The 24,016-nt window shown below is 40.3% G+C and overlaps 1 protein-coding gene and 1 long non-coding RNA gene across 6 annotated transcripts in view; one reads left to right on the forward strand and one right to left on the reverse strand.

The window, feature by feature from the left end:
• Nucleotides 1-24,016, reverse strand: part of FAM155A (family with sequence similarity 155 member A) — a 640,338-nt gene that overhangs the window by 404,668 nt on the left and 211,654 nt on the right. The window lies entirely within an intron of this gene.
• LOC120228374 lies at nt 143-20,501 on the forward strand. 5 transcript variants are annotated; one of them, XR_005527484.1, is made up of 5 exons: nt 143-473; nt 8,988-9,008; nt 9,103-9,303; nt 10,390-10,547; nt 20,333-20,501. It is a non-coding gene; the product is annotated as an uncharacterized LOC120228374 (long non-coding RNA). The 5 variants fall into 5 exon arrangements; XR_005527485.1 differs by lacking the exon at nt 143-473 and adding an exon at nt 5,422-5,747; XR_005527482.1 differs by having other exon boundaries at nt 8,988-9,303.

Genomic DNA, 24,016 nt, shown 5'->3' on the forward strand with positions numbered 1-24,016 from the left:
AACAAGGAAAGGTGTTTTAGTCAGAGTTTTAGAAAGACCAAAGCCTCTGTTGGGGACTGTACACAGTGCAGTCGCTATGGAAAACACTATGGAAGGTTCCGCAAAATGATTTAACAATAGTCCTGCCATGTATGATCTAGCAATTCCACTTCGGGCTGTATATTGAAAGGGACTGAAACAAGATGTTGAGACCCGTGTTTATTACATGATTATTTACGAAAGTAAGATGTGGAAACAACCTAAATGTCCACGAATGGATAAACGTTTTAAATGTGGCACACACAATCAGTGGAGCACTACTCAGCCTTAAAAAAAGAAGGAAATCCTGTCATATGTGACATCACTGACCTTGAAGACATGCTCAATGAAAGCCCACCACAAAAAAAAGACAAATACTGCCTGCTTCCACTTATACAAGCTATCTACAGTCAAACTCGGAGACAGAAAACAGAATGGTGGATGGCAGAGGCCAGGTAGGGTTACTGTTTGATGCATATAGACTTAGTCAGCAAGATGAAAAGTTGTAGAGGTCTACTGTACAGCAATGAGCATATGATATGGTTCACAATACGGTAAAGTACACTTAATTACTGTGAAGAGGCTGTGAGAACCAATTTTATGTGTCACTTTGACTGGGCCACAGGATGCCTGGAGATTTGGTCAAGTCTGATTGTGGGTGTGTCTGTGAGGGTGTACGGAAGAGATTAACATTTGAGTCAATCCAGCGAGTAACACACTCTGCCACCCCTTAATGCTGGTGGGCTTCATCCAATCCACTGGAGGCCTGAGTAGATCAAAAAGGCTGAGTAGGCAGAACTCCCACATCTCGAAGCTGGGAAACTGGTATTTCCTGGCCTTTGGCTGAAACGTCAGCTCTTCCTCAGTCTGTAGCCAGCTCTTGGACTTGCCCTTATCCTGGCTCTAAGGTCTTCGACTCAGACTGGAACTACACCATCCATTGATTCTCCCGGGTCTTAATCAAATTCATCTCCAGGGACTTGTCAGCCTCCGTATTTGTGTGAGCCAATTCCTTCCAATAAATCTCTCTATACACAGATTAGATAGATAGACAGACAGACTGACACAGATCACCAAATCACCTATTGGCTCTCCTTCCCTAGAGAACCCAACTGAACAAACAGTAAATTTATGTCTTTTTTACCACAATAAATAAAAAGAAATAAGTGCAGTGTCTCCTGAAGGAAGTTATGAGGATTTCATGAATCAACAGTGATAACGCACTTAAAACCATACCATAAAAATAGAAAACTATTTTTAACTATTCATTAAATAAGCAAATTTGCTCTCTCTTCTCTGGAGAAAGGTGATAGTTTGTCTAGTGGCCACACACATTATTTTTGTACCTTGACAATGGATGGAAGGTTCCTCCTTTTGAAACTTTCCTTAATTTTAATCCCATGTATCTTTTTCTTTCTACCAAAGCCAGAACGAGAAGTCAAGATTTCAAAATCTAGTCTGCGCAAGTCTGACCTCCTCTCTTCCTCCTTCAATAAAACCAACACTCTGTACATTTATTTATTTTTTTCCTATCAAGGCATAAAAAATCATGTCTGTGAATGTAGCTCTTCTCCATATAACAGCACAGTGTCCTGTCTGCACTAAGTATTCAGTAAAGCCTGCCTCCCTTTCCTGATTCTGGCGCCCGGGGTACACTGTGTGCAGGCTGACCTACCAATGCTTGCTCTTACTGTCCCCCCAGCCTAATTCTTTTCCCACGACTGTCTTCTTGTCCAAATCCAAGCATTGCTCAACCTCCTTTGGCATCACAAAAACAGCTGTTCCTCGCAGACCTCCTTCCTGCAATTCCTAAGGCAGGTGGTCTATAATTTGAAATTGTCAGCGGTCAGTCAGGAAGTAACTCAAAAGGGTGCTGAGTTACCAATCCCTTCCACCTCCAGGGCAATGGGACGTAGCCAGAAGGGGCTAGAGCCCAGGGACCAGTCACTTCCTTCTGAACGAGACTCATCAATGCTCGGGGCACCCAATATGAAAAGGTTGGGTAGCACTGGTCCAGAGTAGCCATCCATACTGAGAAATTATTATCTTGAACTGTTTTGTGTTTTAATGCAGATGTGCATTCTGCTCCGTTAAAGTACAAACCCTACCAAGACTGAAGACCACTATCACTTACATCTTTTCTCTCTGTGAGAAAGCCAAACTGCTCAGAGGAATGAGCTCCTTAAAACAAGTCTCCCCCACCTGGGTTTATAATCCCAGGCTTGCCATTTTAAAGCTTCAGGGTTCCTTGGAGTTTTAGAATGCCCAGTCTGTGAAGCCCGAATCTGTAAAGTGGGTATGCTGGTATACTCCATGCAGGGCTGCAGTGGGGGTTAAACGATCAAATGAAATCGACGTGCCTGTCACACAGTTGGTACTCAGTAAGTGAAAGCGGCTTTCATACATGATTTCTATGGTGCTGATGAAGGGAAAGAGGAGATGTGAAAGGTCATGGCTGCATCAAGATGTTACAGACTTCCTGGAAAATGAAAATCTGTTTTCATTTTGTTTTTTTATTTTTTTTACTTTTTAAAGTTTATTTATTTAATTTGAGAGAGATAGACACAGTGTGAGCTGGGGAGGGGCAGAGGGAGAGTAAGAGAGAGAATCCCAAGCAGTCTCCATGCTGTCAGAGCAGAGCCGGATGCGGAGCTCGAACTCACAAACTTGAGATCATGGCCTGAGCTGAAACCAAGAGTTGGGCGCTTAACCACCTGAGTCACTCAGACACCCCTAAAAATCTATTTTTAAGATAAAAGTTCATAAGAATAGAAAATGGAAACCTCGATGTTAAGACTGAGATTCCAGCATGTGCACCCAGACACACACGCACGCGCATGCATGCACGCTCAGGTGTAAAGTGAGCACCCGATCTCTAGTGATGGATTCTGTCCATCTGTCTGATGATCTCCCTATGCTTTGTGAGACGCCTCCCACTCACCCTGATGCCATCACACTTAGCAATTTGCCAGTTTTAGTTCAACACATGCTAAGTATTTTGTCGCCATATATGTTGGGACCAGATTTTTTCAAGTGTCTTTTTCTAAGCCACTGATCTCCACTTTTTCGATGGAAAAATATCAACACTGAAAACGAAACACAAATTTGGTTCCGAAACAGAATTCAGGGAAGAAAGTCCACCTGTTACAAGATGGAACTCAGATACTAAGGTGTTTATTCTCCCTTCCTTTAGTCCAAAGCAGATGTCAGCAGCTGCTATATCATCATCTTTTATAGAACAAATGTCAGACAAGCAAACAGATGAGGGGACATGTAGTGCTCCGAGGTCACCAGGATAGTGAGAGAAGAGAAAGACAAGCCAGTGGCCATGCTGCCAGGGACTATCCCACTACAGTGAGTGAGTACGACCGGCAAAAACTTGTTCAGAAAGTGTTTTTCACCTCTTCCAGGACTGCAGGTAAACTCTACTGACAGGCGCATGCCACCTGAGCATAGAAATACACAAATAAGGGGCGGGGAGCCTGGAGGGCTCAGTCAGTTGAGTGTCTGACTCTTGGTTTGGCTCAAGGCATAACCTCATGCTTTATAGGTTAGAGCCCCACATTGGGCCCTGTGCTGACAGCACAAAACCTGTGTCGGATTCTGTATTGCCCTCTCTCCGCCCTTCCCCTACTCATGCAGTCTCTCTCTCTCTCCCCCGTTGCTCTCTCTCTTTCTCTCTCAAAATAAACAAGCAAACTTAAAATAAAGAAAAAAAAAGAAATACACAAATAAAACATCTAGGCATGGAAAAGGAAAGCTATTACAGGACAACTATTGGTTTTTCCACATATAGCATGAAACGTAATCATCTTTTTTTGTTTGTTTTGTTTTTTGTTTGTTTTTATTTATTTATTTATTTTTTACAAATAGTTTATTGTCAGGTTGGTTTCCATATAACACCCAGTGCTCATCCCTACATCCTTTTAACATAATCATTCTGAAGAATTAGTTTTGACATAAAACTACCAGGGAATATACACAATCGGGTTTCTCCAGTATATATAAACAAGCTAAATTCATGGCAGGTACATTCCATTTGCCATGGGATTTCACAATCCAAATAAAAGAAATTAGGCACTGAACATTTTAAATCTTACTTTCTTGAATTGGAACACATTTATGTCCCTCTAAATTTAACCATGAAAATTTTTGGAAAAACTGACTTTCATTTGAGGAAGCAACCAGACGCACTGTAGGGGTTGGAGTTCTTGCTTAAATAAAAAGAATCACTTAATTTATAACCTTGTTGTTTGAGCAGCAAGTTAATAGAAGAGGAATGAGTATTTTGGTTTCATTACCTATATGTGAGGGAAGACAAAATAATTCTCAAGAATTGACAATAGTCTCTCAGCACAGTGGACAGTCAATGGCCAGTCAAAAAAAGAGCTCCAGTAAAAAAAGATGAGCCAAAAAGAAGGAGTCCAAGGATATCACTGGGTTAGAGAAAGTAAAAAAAAAAAAGGGAAAGGGCCCCAAAATGAATGACAAAAGAAGTTGAGGCAGGACAGTGTGGCAGAGGAAGCAGACAGGAATGACAAATGGAAAAATGATGCTCTCTAAGAGAACAAGCCTAAGGAGGGGGTGTTTTAGTGCCCTGAAATTTCCAACTCCCCCTTCGTTCTTTTTTTTTTTTTTTTTGAAATGAAATGGTCTTTATTTTCCAGAAGCGACAGGATGATCGCCCCGCCCTGCAGCTTAGATTCATGGAGGGAGAAATAAAATCTGTCCCTGTGACTCCCATGTGAGCCGGCCTCGGGGAGGTGCGCGGGGGGACCGGTGTGGAGACGACGAAGTAGACAGCGTGACATGGACATGCGGAAGCGTGTTGAGCAGTGGAGACCCGGCCACTCAGGGCCGACTGATGGCCCGCAACCCACCAGGTCCCACGCCTCTGAGCCAAGTTTCTTGGCCACTGCCTTGTGCTCGGGGAGGGAGACACCGGCGTGTGGCCAACAGCTCGCTCGGCTGTCTAACGGCCAAGAGATTTCATAAATGACCATTTCTGCTGCCCACTTCCTGCTACCTTACTTTGTCTCCAGATCCACCTAAGGCTCACCCTGTTTCCCCAGTGACGTGGAATGGCTTTGTGCCCATTTAACTGTAGCTTGTGCCATTCCACGAAGTAATAATTCAAACAAAGTAAGAACGTGACACGCGGAGCCTCACACACGTCACATGTCCACACAAGAGGGCCGGCTGAGGCGGCACAGCTTTTATGAGCCCATGTCACAGACAAGGAAACCACAGCTCAGTATTATCCCAGCACCCTGGTTGCCAGATGGCCCCTGATTTGCCCCTCTGAATAACTAGCACGCTCCAAAATTTTCACGATCCCTTTCTCTTCCTGAAATGTTACTGGATCTCATCCTTAGGAGTGATTGATGCAGGTATCTAGATGGATAAATGCATCTTTTGTTCATTTATTGATTCACTGATTCAACATGGATTTATTAGAATACTCCACAATGAGTAAGACAAGCATGACCCGGCTCTCCTCAAGCAGATTATAACAACAACAAAAAGAACACAAACGCCTTAAAGCTATCTACAGGTTGCAGGAAGTACTCCTGAGCAAATAACTATGGGGCTGAGGTAGAAAATTTGGGAGGGCCCAAATGGTCAGGAAAAGTCTCTTTGGAGAAAGATTTCAGCTGAGATTGGAAGAAGCCAGAAGAAACCCATTGTTCACAGTGTGGACAAAACTGCAGTAGAGAAGGCAAAGGAAGGTAGGGCTTGGAGTGCTGTGGGCCACCAGGTCATAGGGCCGTCAAGTCAAAGGGCCATCAGGTCATAGGGTCATCGGTCATAGGGCCATCAGGTCAAAGGGCCATTGGGTCATGCTTTGTCAAAAGTATGAAGGAAAAGCCCTTGAGTTTTAAATCAAAGTGTGACATATTCTAACTTACACTTTTTAAAGATGATCCGACCATTGTGTGGAAAAGGAAGTGGAGTCAGGAAAAGAGTGGAAAACAAGAGAAGACTGAATCTCTGCAGCTATCTGCAGGCAGGAGAGAGGGTGGCGGCCACGGAGATGAGGAGCGCTGATTCCAGATGCATTCTGGAAAACTGGCTAGTGGCCTTCATGCGTGTCACGGTCATGGGGGAGAAGTCTGAGGATCAGAGTGCACTGGTTGGAAAGGAAAGAGGACCGACAGTCTGAGGATAGGCTAAGAAGTGGCAACAAAAGCTAATGCCTGCTTTACTTCTAAATACAGTAAAACCTTGGATTGTGAGTAACGTGTTCTGCGAGTGTTCTGTAAATCGAGCAAACATTCCTAATAAATTTTAACTTGATAAACAAGCGATGTCTTGCAACACGAGTAGTACGTGACACCGAACGCCACATGATCACAACTCAGCCAATGGTTCTAGGAATTAGGTTTGATATACAAGTGCTTTGGGTTACAAGCATGTTTCCAGAATGCGTTATGCTCACAAACCAAGGTTTTACTGTACATCTGGTATCTGTCCCCTGGTCCTTACCCCTAATCTTGCTACTCATCCAGTACCTGGAAAAATACTAGGAACAGTGCTCTGTCATAAAGTACCTCATGACCTCACGGCAAAACCATGTTCTTCCCGAGCCCACATGGTCAGTGGGGATTTGGGAAGGAATGTAGCTCAATGACAGAAAATTCAGAGGCAGTTGCCACAGAATGTGAAAACAAATTTTTTGCACACTGTCCTCTTCTTTATTAGATCACAGCCAAATACACAATCTTATACTAAAGTCAAATTTATAAAGATGAGAAAAAATATTAATCATCTAACTAATTCCAAAATTAGAAAAAATCACAGACGTTGAGCTTGAAGGCGCTCAGAGCTCATTGCGTCTTGCACCTGACTCACATGATGAATGACTTGCTGAGGGCTGCATCTCAGGGTCCACAACTAGCTGACTGCTGGGTTGGGACAAGAAAGAAGATCTCCTCATTCATAGCATGTATCATTGAGACTTCTAATGTAACCAACCGTGTCATATGACAGAATTGAACCAAAACAACAGCAGTCAAATTTCCCACCCCCACCCCTGTCCCCCAGACGAGGCTAATATAGAAATTTCAGGGGCCCCAGTGCCTGGACATTCTGTTTTCTTGTCAAATTTCCCATATCATTAATAGATTAGGGGGTTGGAAAGGAACAGGTGTCTTCTTTGTGTGCTCATTATTAAGTAAACTGGCACACATCAATTGAACATTTTTCTCTTGGCATTTTCCAATTGGCTTTTATGGGGCCTTTAAAATTGAAAAATCCCTGATTGCGATGTTTGAAACCTGTTCCAAAAAAACCTCCTCTAAGACAGAGGAGGAGGACAAAAAACTGCCAATCCTTAGCCAGAAGCTTATCATTGAAGTCCAAAGTACACATTGGAACCACGATTTGATAGTGAGCCAGAGAAGGGATTTCAAAAGAATGGTGGTGATTTGGTCAAGTGGGAAATACCTTTGATATTTAAAGCTACTAATACCTGAGCCCCAAAGAGCCACCACACACTAATAGAGATCATCCATGTGGGGAATAACGTGCTATTGTTTGAATGAGGCAGGATAGTCTCTAAATGTATGTGTCAACTAGAAATTCTAAGAGAAATGGAAAAAGTGTCCAGTCTTGCAATTCAATAACTGAGTGTCCACAAATCTGTATCTGGATTCTTTACCAGCTCGACCCTTTATCTACCACTTTGCTCACTTTTATCAACCACAGGATGTCTTTCCCATACATGGGTTCCCTGGTGGATGAGGAGTGGTTTCTGATACTGTTCCACAAAACATCCTTGTCTCCGTAGCAAGAACCCTAGTGCATATGTGTTCTATCTCACCATATGCTCTCTTTCTTCTTGTTCACTCTTTGGACATGTAGGGTATGAAATGGCATGCAATGTATGTATTTAATACACAATGACACCCAGCCAATAAATCATGCCAGAGGTAGGCTCCTAAATATTAAGCATATTTCCCACTCATCTGTCTTTCTTTTGATATTCCATTCCCATGGGATCACACGGTAGAGAAATCTAGAACTGTCTTTTCAGGGAAGGAATGATGGAAATTTGCCCATCGTAAGAATTTAAAGCTTCCTTCATCTCAATCACCATTCCTATGTGTTTCTAAGTTTTCCAAAATATCTTTTATTTATTTATTTTTTTTGAAATGAAACTTCAGTCCCCAATGCTGGAAGCAATCCTTTCTCGCACTCTCACTCCTGCTCACACTCTTTCCCTCTCCCCCCACCACCCTTAAGTTCATTAGGAAGGACTCATGCCATCCCCTCTCAGTAGCTTTCATGACATTCAGTTACTGGAGGCTCAAATGCAGCATACACTTGCCTGGAAGTCCCAGGGAGCATCATTCTGTCAAGCAGAACATGTGATTAAGATCAGACCAACTCATGATCTTGAAAATGTGGCTGCTGACCCATCCCAATCCCGGAAGGTATGTGGTGTTCTGATTGATCAAGTTAGTAATTACATCTGACTGCCTTAACTCTCCCTGCAATTGCACCAGATTCTTCCTGTCCTAAATTAAAGTGTGAACACATCAGTCCACAATTAGGAGTTCTGCACATTTCATGGTCAGTGAAAATATATTCTTAATATATTTCTCATTTGATAAATATTTTCTGATATTATTAAGGTTCCTTGAGGTTAGAAGAATTGTAGAAACATGCGGGCACATATCCTTTGGCTAATGACAACGTGAAACTTTCAGATCTCTACTGAGAAACTGTGAACAGTGAGAAGTAGGACTGTAGGAGTGATGTTTACTGAACTTTTAAGCTAAATTAGACAGATGTAAAATTACAGGGAGGAGGGATCTTTGAGTCATCGAAAGCCCTTTGTTCTAGCAAAAGGTAATGGTGTTTTGCATGCCCACTGTCCCCATTCTAATAATGTGCTATTTACTGCTAACAGGCTCTCACTTTCAGATGGCTAATTGGTTTTTCCTCCCCACTATTATGTTTTTTAGGGTGTTATCTTCTGCATCGAGGTATTCTCATTTCTCAGGGAAGAAATACATTTAACCCAGGGGAGCCTGAATGTCATGCCTGGTTATCTGACCTACTACCTCTACTCAAACACAGAACCCTACAAACCCATGACAAAAATGGAGACGCACTCCACTCCACTGAGACTGTCATGAAGTCCTGGACATGCCTTTGACCTCCTGAGCAGAAATCACACTGGAATCAAATTCCTTGGGTGCTGATCCAAGTATCATCATGGACAACCGAGTAACTGAGCCTTCATCTCCCTCTTTGCTCTAAGATTCTGTTCTGCCTTGTGTAAGTAACTAGGAATGAAACTGTCCTTCTGCAGGAGATGTTGCTGTGTGGTTCATGGAACGATAGCTCAAAAATGCCCACGAGAGAGTTTTTCCAAGGATGAATATTCCACCAATCCTCTGTCTCTGATGAATTTCGCCTGCTTACCTCCAAGGCAAGCTACTAAAAAGATAGACACAGACCATACAGAATCTTGGAGGTGCTTTCACCCCAGGGATCTACAAACCCATCCACCCACGTGGAACACCAATGATCAGTCAATGAGCCAGTCACTAGTCACCAGCAAAACTCATTCCACTTCAGATCTAGTTCAAGTCAAGTACTGATTTCTTATTTATTTATTTATTTATTTATTTATTTATTTGTTTACTTTGCTGCCTTTAAACAGTGTATCCCATAGGGAATGATCTCCAGAAACTATTACAGAAATTTGTCAGAGTAGTGGAATTGGCAGTGATTGATATCGTCTTCATTGGCTTCCTGTCAAAGTGAGAAAAAATACATTGACATGAGACGATGTGTACCTGGGAAACAGATTCACTGCACCTTGAAGACTTGGTGAGATCACTGACTGAACCTGATTTGACCAGCAAAATCTATAATACATCAGTGTATCAAAGACAAATAGTGTATGATATCACTTACGTGTGGAATCAAAAAAACCTGAACTCATAGAAACAGAGTAGAGCGGTGGTTGCCAGGGTGGGGTAAATGGGAGGGATGTTGGTCAAAGGGTTCAAATTTCCAGTAATAAGATGACTACATTCTGAGATCCAATGCACAGCATGGTGATTATAGTTATTAATAATCTGTTATATGCTTGAAAGTTGCTAAGGGAGTAGATCTTAAATGTTCTTATTGCAAAAAAAAAAAAAAAAAAGAAATGGTTGTTATATGACGTGATGAAGGCATTAGTTTGCACTACGGGGTAATCGTTTTGCAATATGTAAACATATTGAATCAACATGTTAGCCACGTTATATACCTGAAACTTACGCAATACATCAGTTACATCTCAGTGAAGCTGGGAATAAATGAAAAATAAATTATTGTTTTTAAATGAAAAAAAAAAAATCTCTGTCATAGGTGGCCACTGTTGTCAAAGACATGTTCTCAAGAATGCAGTGGGCTCTGCTCCAAGCTGAATCACAAGCGCTGGAATCACCTGGGTCTAAAGCTCTCTCGTAAGAATGTGCGGATAACATCACTATAAAACACACATAGGCAACTCTGTATTATTTACGGTTAGTCTTTCTTTCAAGTTCCTACTGATATAATTTAGAAGACTTATAAATCTTCCAGTTTTAATATCTCCTTTACGACTTCTTAGTTAATCTGTATTCAAGAAGCAAACATATAGCAATTTTCCTTTATATGCATTTTTTCAAGAAAATTTTTTCACGCAAGATCACATGGTTTAGGTTGAAGGTCTACGTTCTTTAGAAAGGAAATATTTCCAAGCTTCAGAACAGGATAAACACATTAGAAAATAATCTAACTCTCCTTGAGCCATATCTCTAAAGTTAGTCTTGGAAACGTCTTGAATGCTTAAGAATTCTAAATTTCAGAGTGCCTAGGTGGCTCAGTTGTATGACTCTTGATTTTGGCTCAGGTCATGATCTCAGGGTTTGTGGGTTCAAGCTCCACGTAGGGCTCTGCAGGGTGCAGAGCCTGCTTTGTATTCTCTCTCTCTCTCTCTCTCTCTCTCTCTCTCTCTCTCTCATTCTCTCTCTCTCTCTGTCCCTCCTCCCACCCCTCCCTCTCTCAAAGTAAATAAACTTTACTTTGTTTTCAATTAAAAGATATTCTTATATCTGAAATGAAATATAGGCAAATGTAGTATCTGCACCATTGCCTCTGTTGTGCATGTAGGGAAGCAAAATTTGCCCCTCCAAAACGCATGGCTTTGACATGTGGATTATTCTAGGCTGATTATTTTAAAAAAATTTAAATGTTTATTTTTTTGAGAGAGAGAGAGAGAGAGATAGACAAAGCACGAGTTAATGAGGGGCAGAAAGAGAGAAGGAGACACAGAATCCGAAACAGGCTCCAGGCTCCAGGCTCCAGGCTCTGAGCTGTAAGCACAGAGCCCGACGTGGGACTCAAACTCACGAATTGCAAGATCATGCCCGAGCCAAAGTCATATACTTAACCAACTGAACCACCCAGGGGTCCTTAGGCTGATTGTTTTTAAGAAACAGAAGGCTCAGGAAGAACTTTTATCATTCCTCCAACTGCCTAAAAGAAAATGGATAGAGAACCTCCCCCAGGAAGGAAGCTATCATGACAGATAACTACAGTATGATAGGAGCTAAGCACGGTGCACAGCAAGGAACCCAACAACGTGTTTGTTAAAATTCCTCTCCATGCCCCACTGTTTCCGTAGGCCCAGCAAACCCTTGTTTACCGAACACATACTTTTCCTTATCTTCCCGTGAATTGCTTTCCTTCTTTTTGAAACCCTAGACCACTACCCCCTTCTCTTCAGCTCCAGATGGCATATAAGCCTCCACTGCCTGACTGCCCATGGACTTCCTATTCTTATGGAGTCCCTGTATGCATGTAATTAAACTTGACTTTCTTTTGTTACTCTGTCTCACGTCAACTTAATTCTTAGAAGATCCAAAATAATGTGGAAAGGTAGAAACTTTTCCCTTCCCCAACATATGTTCAGTTTGAGTCAACTGCACAAAATCTCTGCAGAAATGCAGAGACAGGGCATGCGTGCTGTGAAGGAAGGCAGGTGAGGTAGATTTGATTTCTTGTGCTCTCTACTATTTCTTGAGAATTCAAAACATAGCAAATGGTCATTAAATATCTATTCATTAGTTAAGCAAATGAAATGGCCCCATATAGAAGACAATATTAATTAGGAAAGACTTTGGGGACTAGATAATATTTAATCAGAGGATAGAAGGACATAAATTGACTTGGCCCAAGGGACGAGAAAGTAATTTCCAGAAGTAGAAAAAATGCCATAGAGAAGCATTTTAAAGCAAGACGATGGATGAGAGCCTATACGGGGAATGTGCACAGTATGTCAACATATAGACTCGATTTATTGAAGCCTAAATACCATAGAATAGTACCACAAAATAACCATAATTTCATCAATTTCCATTTGCATGTTACTTTAACATTTATAAAATGGTTTTTGAATATTATTGCATTAAGTCCTTGATGGAGAATAACTCAGTGATGGAGGAATAATCATTCTCATTTTGCAAACAAAGAAATGAAGGCTCAGAAATGTTAGTCAATTATCTAAAGGTACTTACAAGAAAGTGGAAGAGGTTATATGCAAATTACTTCTGATTTACGATCTAATGCTCTTTTACTAAGTTATTACTTGGTTTCTACAAATGTAAGTGCAAATTATATGCGGCCAGCAGGGAGGAAGGTTAGGACAAAACAGAGTTCACAATTATTGGTGCTCTTAAAATTCAAATTGTTTATTATAACTCTTGGCCTCCATAGTGTATCAGAGTTTCTTGTAAAATTTCTTAAATCAGAGACTTTTCCATCTGTAGTTCTGGGAAAAACCACAGGATGTCATCTTGTGGAATGCTTTTTTTTCAAGCAAGTTATTTGTTTTGAGGAGGAGAATAGAATTTTTTAAATGGTGGAAAGTTTCTCTTTCTCAAAGTGAATTTTCTTATTTTGAAGAGTAATTCATCCCTATGGCTTAGAAATCAAAATTATTTAATAAATTATAGATTCAAAGTCTTGCTTTTACTCTTGCCTGTTGTTCTCCATCTTCACACCCAGCAGCCCATTCTAAGATCATGGTGTGTATCCCTCCAGATTATTATACACACAGACGCACAAATGCACATGCGCACATGCTTACACAGGCACCGGCATACACACACAAACACTTCTGTCTTTATTACATCGGTGGTAGAATAACAGACACATGACTCTGCATTGTTTTAAAATTTAACCTATTCTGGGGTGCCTGGGTGGCTCAGTTAGTTGAGCATCCAACTCTTGATTTTGGCTCGGGTCATGATCTCCTGATTGTTGGGATCAAACCCCAAGTCGGGCTCTGTGCAAATAGCACAGAGACTGCTTGAGATTCTCTCTGTCCCTCTCTATAAATACATACATACATACATACTTTGAAAAATTATAAAATTTAACCTATCCTAAGATATTTTATAACAATACAATATAATCAGTTTCCTTTTATTTTCTAACAGCTACCGTGTACTTCAATTTGTGGATGTGTATGGATGAGTGCGTGGGTTCTTTCTAATTTTTGGTTTAAAACTTCTGAAGAGTAAATTATAGAACAGATACAGTTAAGTTATAAATTTAGATTTACCCAAATCTATGGACTTTGACCTTGAGCATCCAACCCTCTCTCAATCCCTCTTCTGATGGTCTTGCTCTTTGACTGCTTCACGATCATCACCAATATTACCCTCAAGGGTCTTCTCAGTAATGGAGGAGGGGAGACAAGGCAAGATGGCCATACAGTGCTCAAGCTCCAAATGTTCAAGGTAAAGGCTAGGTTGCATTTTCAGGCCAAAGTTAAAAGTAACAATTCAAAAGTGCTGAACCATGGACATTTACAAGTCTTCTTTTAACACATGGATTTCTTCTGCATAACACCTGGCTTTTATATGCATAGGATTCCTTTTTCCTACCAGGGCCTGGAGTTATTCATGCTAAGGAATTACCAAAGATCATGGGAAAGACACAGAATTTCCATGTGGCTTTAACGATTTTTCTTGTCTTTATCTTTTTTTAATGTTTTATTTATTTCTGAGAGAGAGAGGGATACAGAATCTGAAACAGACTCCAGGCTCTGAGCTGGTTGTCAGCACAGAGCCCGACGTGGGGCTCAAACCCATGAATCGTGAGATCATGACCTGAGCCAAAGTCGGATGCTTAACCTACTGAGCCACCCAGGTGCCCCTCTTGTCTTTAGAGATTAATTTCCATAAGCACCTGATCATCTGATCCTAACCCATCTCTACTGGCGCTTTATATAGATACGGCATCAGATTCCTCTCCACGCAGAGGCAATATAACTTGACAAATAAAAAACATGGTTCAATGTTTTTTATAAAAAGAACTAAATGGAGTGCTTCCTAATGATTCAGGAAAGATGCTGACATTCTTCCAGTTAGCAGAAAACAACACACATGTAGGAATCATCCACTCCAAATAATTAGCTAATAAAATGATGAAATGTGAGGTGCCTGCAGGGCTCAGTTGGTTAAGTGTCCAACTTCAGCTCAGGTCATGATCTCATGGTTCTGTGAGTTTGAGCCCCACATTGGGCTCTCTGCTGTCAGTGTGGAGCCCGCTTCAGATCCCGTTTCCCTCCCTCTCTGCTACTCCCCCGCATGTACACACGCTCCCTCTCGCTCTCTCTCTCTCTCTCTCTCTCTCAAAAATAAATAAACATTAAAAAAAAAGTCTCAGGACATGTTTAAAAGTACCTTGGGTATACTGCAGAAAAACCCTAATTTCCCATCTTTTATTCCTAGCTATGTCAGTGCTGCATTTTACGTGAGGCACTGGTTCTTACAAAATGTTTCTGGAAAATGGAAGTTTATAAATGACACGCTGAAAAAAAAAATAACCAGGACTCTTTTGCTTGATTTAATCCCAGTGCTCAATTCCTCTTCATCATTCCCTAATATGGCCTTTCAATCTGTCTTCCAGGCCAAGGGACTGTCAGTTTCCTAGGAAGGACAATGTTTCGGGAATAAATGTGCTTTCTAAGTCTCAGCTACAGACACCAGCAAAACCTGTTGAAAACCGAAAATTCATTCCTACCTGACACCAAATAACTGTTTTGACTGATTATTTCCTCTGAACTGACAGGTTGTTTTGGCAAAGTAGACACCAGCTTAGTCAATTGAGCGCATGAATGATACATGAGGGGTTCCATTTTCAAAGCAGAAAAAAATTGTACAGTTGTTCATTCAACACTCAGAGTGTTTATTTGGTTCCATAACACCTATTTTCAAAGTAGTGACTATGCAGAATACAAAGGACTTTTTGAGAGATAGAGTGTGAGCATGGGGGAGGGACGGGGGAAGGGAGAGAGAGAGAGAGAGAGAGAGAGACTCCTAAGCAGGCTCCATGCTCAGCACGAAACCTAATATGGGGCTTGATACCACAACTTTGGGATCATGACCTGAACTAAATTCAAGAGTCTGATGCTTAACCGACTGAGCCTCCCTGGCTCCCCAGTGCCTCTTGCATTCTTATTTATAACTAGGAAGTGGAAACAGTCAAGAAGGTCTACAATAAGAAAGCAGTTAAATCCACAAAGGCATCCTCTGTTTCCCTGGGAGGTCGAATTCCAAAAGCTGCATCCAGTTCCACAGCAGCATAGCGATCTAGACCCAGAACCAAAATCTAGGTGGGATGATTTCTGTTCCCACCTAAGACATTTCTAATCTCATTGACACAGCCATTGTTCTATCTACCAGAGATCTCAGGAAAGTTTTATTTTATTTTTTTTAATATTTTTTNATACTCTGAACCATGTGAAAGAGATAATTACTTTTTAACATAACTTATAAAAACACATAATTTTTATTGGAACAATAAGAAAAAAATAGTTTGAAAATTTTATGATGAAGCAAAAAAAGCATTATAATGAAGTTTATACATTTTTTTTAATTTTTTTTAATGTTTTATTTATTTCTAGGAGAGAGAGAGAGACAGAGTGAGCAGGGAAGGGTCAGAGAGAGAGGGAGACACAGACTCGGAAACAGGCTCCAGGCTCTGAGCTGGCAGTCAGCACAGAGCCCGACGCGGGGCTCGAACCCACGAACTGCGAGATCATGACCTAAGCGAAAGTCGGACGCTTAACCGACTAAGCCACCCAGGCGCCCCAAAAGTTTTAATTACCTAGAAAAATATTCCTATTTTTCCCCTGAGACATATGGGAATTAGAGAGTGATTTAAAAAAAAAAAAATTAGGAAAGGAAATGAGTACCTTGTGAGATTAAGCACTGCACAAGCTTGACTTCATCCTACTAATTTATGAGACCCTGTATTATTAAGACGAACAGATTTCATGAGGTTTTTCTCCTCCTTAGGATTGTGATCAGAAAAGCCTACAATGGCGTTCAAGTTTTAAGAGAAAGTCCTATTCCTTTAAGTGTTATTTACCATGGCAGGTGGGGGGGGGGGATAGGGTGAGGGAGGGTTGTCTTTGACATGTGCCAGGGTAATCTTAATGAAGGAGTCCCTATGTACCTACATTTTCTCTACATGAAAGCTGCCTGAATGTCAGCCTTGGGGATACATTCTTCCTTATAAACCCAGGCATGCAATTTCCTATGAAACTTATATTTTAAAGCCTCCACACAATGCCACTCAGAAAGCAACTCGGAACAAAGAACTGAATGACATTCCATTGTGCGGAAAGAACTGTAACTGTGGGCTCTGTTTTCTTCCCCCTCTTCTATTATTATTGATTCTCAGCTTAGTTCTGAAAACATCTTGCTTTCCATAGAGAAAGTACAAATTTGCCGCCTTCAAAGTGAATACCTTCCATAGGTTTGCTTAATTTGCCTTTAAATGGGAGAGTACTTACCACCTTGGAGCTGTTCTGAAACCCAGCTCATTTCAACAACAGGAATGCAATTTTAAAGGCTTTGTTTCTGCCTTAAATCTAGAAACGTAAAAATATATAGATAATGATGAAAGTAATTCTACTTTTCATTTTCCAGTACTGTCTGGAAAATCTGTACATGTTATGCAAGTGACAGTGTATCTATCTCTAATTTCATCTTCATAACATGTACAGATTCCATATAAAATCTGAAAATGTACACGCTATCACACAAAGACCACTTCGATTTCCTCAGTGGCAAGGACAGCCTCCTATCTATGTGATTGATCTCTTACGTCCGTCTGTCTGTTTGCTTTCTAATAAACCATGATGAAGGCCTGCTGCCCTTGTAATAGACACTTAACATCTTCCCAGAGCAAGGCATTTCATTTAAAAAGACAGGCAAGACTCCTGCTCTGGTCCATGGGTGTTATAAATCAACAGACAGTTCTGACTGATTCCCTTTCCATTTTTCCCAGTGTACGGGAGCTCCCTGGAGGCAAAATCCAAAGTCCTTTCCACGTAATGAACATTATACATCCCCACCCCCCACACTTCTCTTTTATTAGAATAGCCTTTCATGTCATTATTTTTTTTTTCAAGAAGAATGTCAAGTGAGTACACTAATTGATCTCTTGCTGTTTTGTGAGCCTCCATTAGAAACTGAGGCCACTGGTCAAACTGTTAGCGTTGATGGGCTTTCGCTCAAGGCAGCCTACACTTTATTTCATCTCCATTTGTGCCACAGAAATGTCTGAGAAGCTCTCCACCTCTTTTAATTTTCATGAGATATGTTTCACATTATGAAGAGGTGTATTGACTCAGTATGCTCATAACTACACAGCAAATGGAAAAATAATTAGGTAAAATAAGTTTGCTAAGGTATTTTGCATATCAAAAGGTAACACAGTTTTTCAGTTGCTTGAGGTAATTCTCAGTGCTCTTTTAAAATGAGATGATCAGAATTGTAGGAACAGCTTGAATATTCTTCCCTTCACAGGTTTTTATTTCCTTTTTCAGGGAAGAGGCCACCATCTAATTCAATACCACCCATCTGCAAATGTTACCTAAAAACATCTAAACAAACAAAACCCTAATTAGCTCATACATGGAGTGCCAAATGTGATATATATTTTTTAGTAATTATTGATATTTTTACTTCAAAATAGTTTATGAAAAACTTGGGCAATATTTTTAAAAATGTTTTAATGTTAATTTTTGAAAAGACAGAGCATGAGCAGGGGAGGGGCAGAGAGAGAGGGGGACACAGAATCTGAAGCAGGCTCCAGTCTTTGAGCTGTCAGCACAGAGCTGACGAGGGGCTCGAACCCACGACCCACAAGATCATGGCTTGATTTGAAGTCTGACGTTTAACCAACTGAGCCACCAGGCACCCCTGGGCAATTTCTAATAGGACACTGGGACATCAAAGCGCTTCTTGGAGAAACATAATTAACCTCAGATTAAGAAGTGACGTTACTGTGTTCTTTCTCTTTGAACATCTTCCTTCTTTACCTGCTTCCCAATTACATGTTCTATCTCTTAGGACATTCTTTTACTTTTGCCCATTATTACAGGTAAGAGTATTTACAATCTGCCCTCTATTTCATAAAAATGTTCTTGAGACAGGCCTCTCATACACCAAGCATGGAGATGAATTAGATCCCTTAAGACCAAGGGACATGAAAGAAGAAAATATTGTAGATATATCATCCATCATAGGCCACTTTACGAGTTACTCACGTTTACATCAATGGTCATAACTGACTTTATATATTTGACCATTGACTCTAGGGTCTTGTTTTTTAAAACAATACTAAGAGGAGTGTCTGGGTGGCTCAGTCAAAGCATCCAACTTTGGCTCAGGTCATGATATCATAGTTCGTGAGTTCGATCTCCACATCGGGCTCTGTGTTGACAGCTCGGAGCCTGGAGCTTGCCGCTTGCCTCAAATTCTGTGTCTCCCTCTCTCTCTGTGCCACCCCCCCACTGTCTTTCTCACTATCTCTCTAATATTAAAAATTTAAAAAAAGAAAACAATACTAATACAGTTATAATCCTAATATATCATTCTACTCTCACCCATTGTATGTATGTTTATTCAGGTCAACATAAACAAAATTTTTAAAATCTACTTTACAGTTATCTGTAAGGAATTTATAATATTATTCTCTGAGGCATAAAAATCCTATCACTTGAAGCCTGTGATTGAGAGTTTTAGCAATTATGTAACATACATAACATCCATGCATCCACATCTGGCTTCAGGTCAATCTTGCTCCTGAACTTCACCTTCCGTATTTTCTGATTGTCTGCTGGAAATCACCACTCAGCTAATGGATGTGCTTAATCAGAATCAGTCCAAAACTCAAGATTTCCTGCTCTTTCTCCCACTTATTCTGTGGACCCCCACCTTGATCCATGATGGCATCATTCATCTTGTGACTCAGCTATAAACTGTGGAGTAATTCCCCAAAACTCTTTTCCTTTATTGCATTCATTTTCAACTGATCACCAACTCATGTGAATTCTACTTTGGACATAGATAAGTGATAGACAGATGACAGATCTACTTCAGAGTGTGTGTATGTGTATGTATTCATTCCCATCTTATTTTTTTTTAATATTTTTAATGTAGATCACATCATGACTTTCTGGATTAGTGTAATAGCTTCCTAACTACTATGTTAGCCTACAAGATCTCACTCCAACCAATCAGTCAAGATATATTTTCCAAAATATCTATTTATCTATCTATCACCTATCTATCTATCTATCTATCTATCTATCTATCTATCTATCTATCTCTATCCCTTTGATGAATTCCCTTAGTCTAATGAGATTAAGTCTATTCTGTCACACAAGCAGCACTCTAGAGCTTGCTAACCTTCCTGTCCTCTCTCACCTCCCTCTGCCCCTCTGAGGTCGCTACCCCACTGGCAGGGACTCTGACTCACATATCTCTCTATCATGACTCCTCTGAATTAGGGGCCTTTTGTTGAGTTCATTAATGTTTCTGAAACACCAATATCCACATATGACTGGAAAGTACCTGTGGTTTCATCTTCTGTCCCAAACACACAATTAAACAACAAGAATTTCTCAGAGTACTCAAAAGCCATCACTGTACACAGTTAATGTATCACTCTCATCCACTACAGCCCTCCAAAGTAGGGATAGTGTTTTTTATCATCTTTCTACCTGCTCTTCCTGGCATAGAGAAGCTCTGAATATGTATTTGTTGAATGAATAATTGGGACAAATTTATATTTTTTGTTATAATATTATTACTGGTTTAGATGCTATTTTGCATATGTAGGTATGACCTAAGTCCAGTATAAAAAGGCAAACATTTCAAGACAAAAATAAGTTCTGAAAATAGTTTGTAAAACATGTAAGATTTCTTGTGTTCTGATATATTTTTAATATTCTCATCCCCAGGGTGATGGATAGATGAAGATTCATGCTCAGCCAACAGGCAGCTGAGGCAATTACCTTGGTAACTCAACTCAAACCACCCAGTGTGGGGAATCTACAGATCTAAATGTTTAAATATAATGCTCTCCTGGGAATACCATCTCTTGTTGGCAAAATGGCTTATTTTTCCCTATTGCTGTACTCTTGTGTATTCTTTAATGAGCCTGTAATGCTAAAACCTGACAAAATATGGTGCCCGATCCACTACCCTGTGCTGGGGGCTGAGCTGCACCCTCCTGCTGCTTCGATGTACATACTGCTGGTTGCTTTACCGAGAACTAGAATCTGAGCGTATAATATTTTAACAGTGTGAAAAAGATTTTAAGGGGAAAACACTGTCTTCTGAGATAGTAGCTAAAAAACCATTACAATTTTAAGTTTTAGTTAAAATAGGAGAAAAGGGCTTTGAAAATTTGGCAAATGTAGCAGAAGCAGTGCCCACCAAGGTTACTAAACACCCGGAATTCAGCCTGGAGGCAGTCTCCAGAGTTTTCTATTCTGGAAGGCAGGCTCTATGAGAACCCAGCACACAGCAGGACTCACGCCTAAAAGTGGTTTGGCTGGTGGATTACAGTGACTTGAGTCATGCACAGATCTGCCAGGACCTCAGGTAGCAGATGATTTGTTTTCTTTATGATAAGCCCCCACAAATCCTTGCTGATATCAAACTGAGGGACAACTCAGCATGTCTGGTACAGATTATATACAGCCAGAAATGTCAGACATATTGCCCAGGAGTTCCTTCTTATTTTTCAAAGGCAAATCAGCCACACTATAATATTCTTGCTTTTCTCTCTCTCTCTCTCTCTCTCTCTCCTTTTCTTTCTCCTCTTCCCTTTCTTCATCAACGTGGTGGCCTATAGGCCTTGGAAAATGACAAAAACACAATGTCCTGGTCCTCCACACTTCATATTTTGGGTATAAAACTTTAAATTCACATGTTAATATATTAACAACAACGTTAGAAAGCTATCATGTACACAATACGTGTACCTGACAAAACATCTTCACATACGCACTGAGTCTGATGCACCACGTCAGACTGTAAGTGTCTTTAATAAGATATGCATATTTTCAGTGGCTAGATCTATCTCTGTGTCTATCTTTGTATCTATGCATCTATATACTTATCTATCTCCATCCAGTCACACACATACTCATTTGATTGCTTTATCTGTCTTTCCCTCCTTGGATTATTCATCCCTCTTTGTGGCCCTTCTGGATTCTGGTCCCTGGGGTAGGAAGCCCACACAGGCAAGCTGGGAAGACCTGACCTAGGCTGACAGCTGCACAAGACCCCTTTCTGTGTCTTCTTCACTCTCCTCTGACCTCTTCTCTCCCCTTCCTTAGGAACCCACCTTCCTGATAACATTTCCAGCTTTTGTGGTTTCCATACACGGGTACATTCCACTGATCCTCTATTACTTTATTTTTCATCCCCCTTTTTTTTAGAGTAAGCTCTATGCCAAACATGGGGCTCAAACTCATGACTCCAAAATCAACAGTCACATGCTCCACGGACTGAACCAGCCACATGTCCCTGTCTTCCATCTTTTAATGCCTTCTTCGCAGTGTCTTCAATTGCCTCGACAGGCGGAGGTCACTTGCCCCAAACTCTTTCACAAAACCCAATGACAGCAGGTCAAAAAGAAATTCCACTTTCAGCTGCTTCCATCCAGAAGTCTTGAAGGCTAAATGTGATAGCAGTTTACATTTAAGTCGCTTATAATGCAAATATAGATGTCAATGACTTTAAGATAAAATGAGCATAAATGTTATATTCAAAATGAATGAGGGAATACATTAAATATGATTATTATATTATGTGTTCTCTAGAGAAAGAAAGCCCAGAAAAATAAAAATGGAAACCTTTCTGACAGGTCTCATGAAAAAACACAGAAGTGCAGGTGTGGATTCATTGATGGATTTCAATTAATGCAGCTTTTTTTTAAATATTAGCACCTGTCTTTGGTGAAGGTTTGCACGCTAAATAAGGCATGCATGTATTTTTAGAAAAGGGGATAACTGATCTGGTGATTTTACAATCTTACCCCATTTTTAAATTTTGAGGAGGAGGAAATAGGCTTTGCTTACAAGCAAAAGAATGGTTGAGCAACATATTCAGGTATACACACGTGTACAGTTTGATATAAAGGCAGACGATTGCTGCAATTAGTGACATTTCAAAAATGAATGTTTAAAGTTATCCATGTATATAAAACACACGTATAAAATACAGGCGTAAGAAATTCTCAAAACAACCATGTAAAATGTAAAAGAAAATCGGGTTAGGACACATAGAAACTCGTATGAACTATGCCAACACTGAGGAGATCATGTTTCCCTTGGCTGTTCAGTCACCTCACCCAGAGCAGAAGTAGCTGGGACAGATCCTTTCTAGGGTCAACTCAGGCTCCTTCGTTCCACCCACTCCACGCCTTATAGGTCATCCCTGTGACATGATCATTCTATGCTGTTAATGCACTAATCTTATTCCTAGTCAATTCATTCTCTCACTCCCCAGATCTCCGTGATGCTAAATGGCCTAGACCTCATAACGGCCACATTACCACCTTTCTGTGCCTCTTTTCTCTTTTCTTCCCTCCTTGTTAAGACATTCAGTAATAATAACAAAGCAAATCCAGACAATGTTAAGTTTGCCACTCATCTGTCCAAAATTTTAATTTTTAACATATATGTATATTTGTATAAGTATATGATGGCATGTGTATATATGTAATAGTATACATACATATAAGGATATATATACATATATATATATCACAAAATTGGTCAATTTGTCTCAGATTGTTGTACTAGATACTATATTGCTCAGAACATTATTGGACTTTAATATTTTTCATTTTTAGATTTTTTCAAATTATTGATTTTTTAATTTAAATCCGAATTAATACATAGTATAATCATGGTTTCAGGAGTAGAATTTAGTGATTCCTCACTTACATACAACAAGCAGTACTCATCCCAAGTGCCTTCCTTAATGCCTATCAACAATATATTTTTTAAAACTCAGGATATGTGGGTCACCTGGGTGGCTCAGTTGGTTGAGCAACTCACTCTTGATTTTGCTTCAGGTCATGATCCCAGTTAATGAGATTGAGTCCTGTGTCAGGCTCCGTGCTGAGCATGGAGGTTGCTTGGGATTCTCTCTCTATCTCTTTCTCTCTCTCCCTCTCTCTCTCTGCCTCTCCCCTGCTCATACACATGCACGCACTTTCTCCTTCCCCCTCTCTCTCTCAAAATAAACAAACTTTAAAATAAATAAATAAATAAATGAAAATCAGGATATGCTAAGTACCTGTCCCTTATGAAACTGTATAGAATTATAAGACTGCTTCCAAGTTGGGGGCCTTAGGGGGGTTAATTAACAAGCATTCACTACCGAATAAAGTGTATTTAGTGAGAAGCCTCTGGGAAGGGAGGGTAAGGATGATGGAGAGGCAGGAAGTAAGAAACATGCTAATTTAGTTTCCCTTTTTGTGTACGTATTTATGTTCCACCTGGGAAAGTGTAATTAATACATGTGAGCAAATCAGTGAACCAATTTAAGTCTAAAACACATGGTGTTGCTGCCGAAGTTTAGAGGAAGCAGAAAACCATAGATCTTGGAGGATGTAAAAGACGGAA

This window comes from Hyaena hyaena, unplaced genomic scaffold, assembly GCF_003009895.1.
Source record: "Hyaena hyaena isolate Hyena2069 unplaced genomic scaffold, ASM300989v1 scaffold_22, whole genome shotgun sequence".
Lineage (NCBI taxonomy): Eukaryota > Metazoa > Chordata > Mammalia > Carnivora > Hyaenidae > Hyaena > Hyaena hyaena.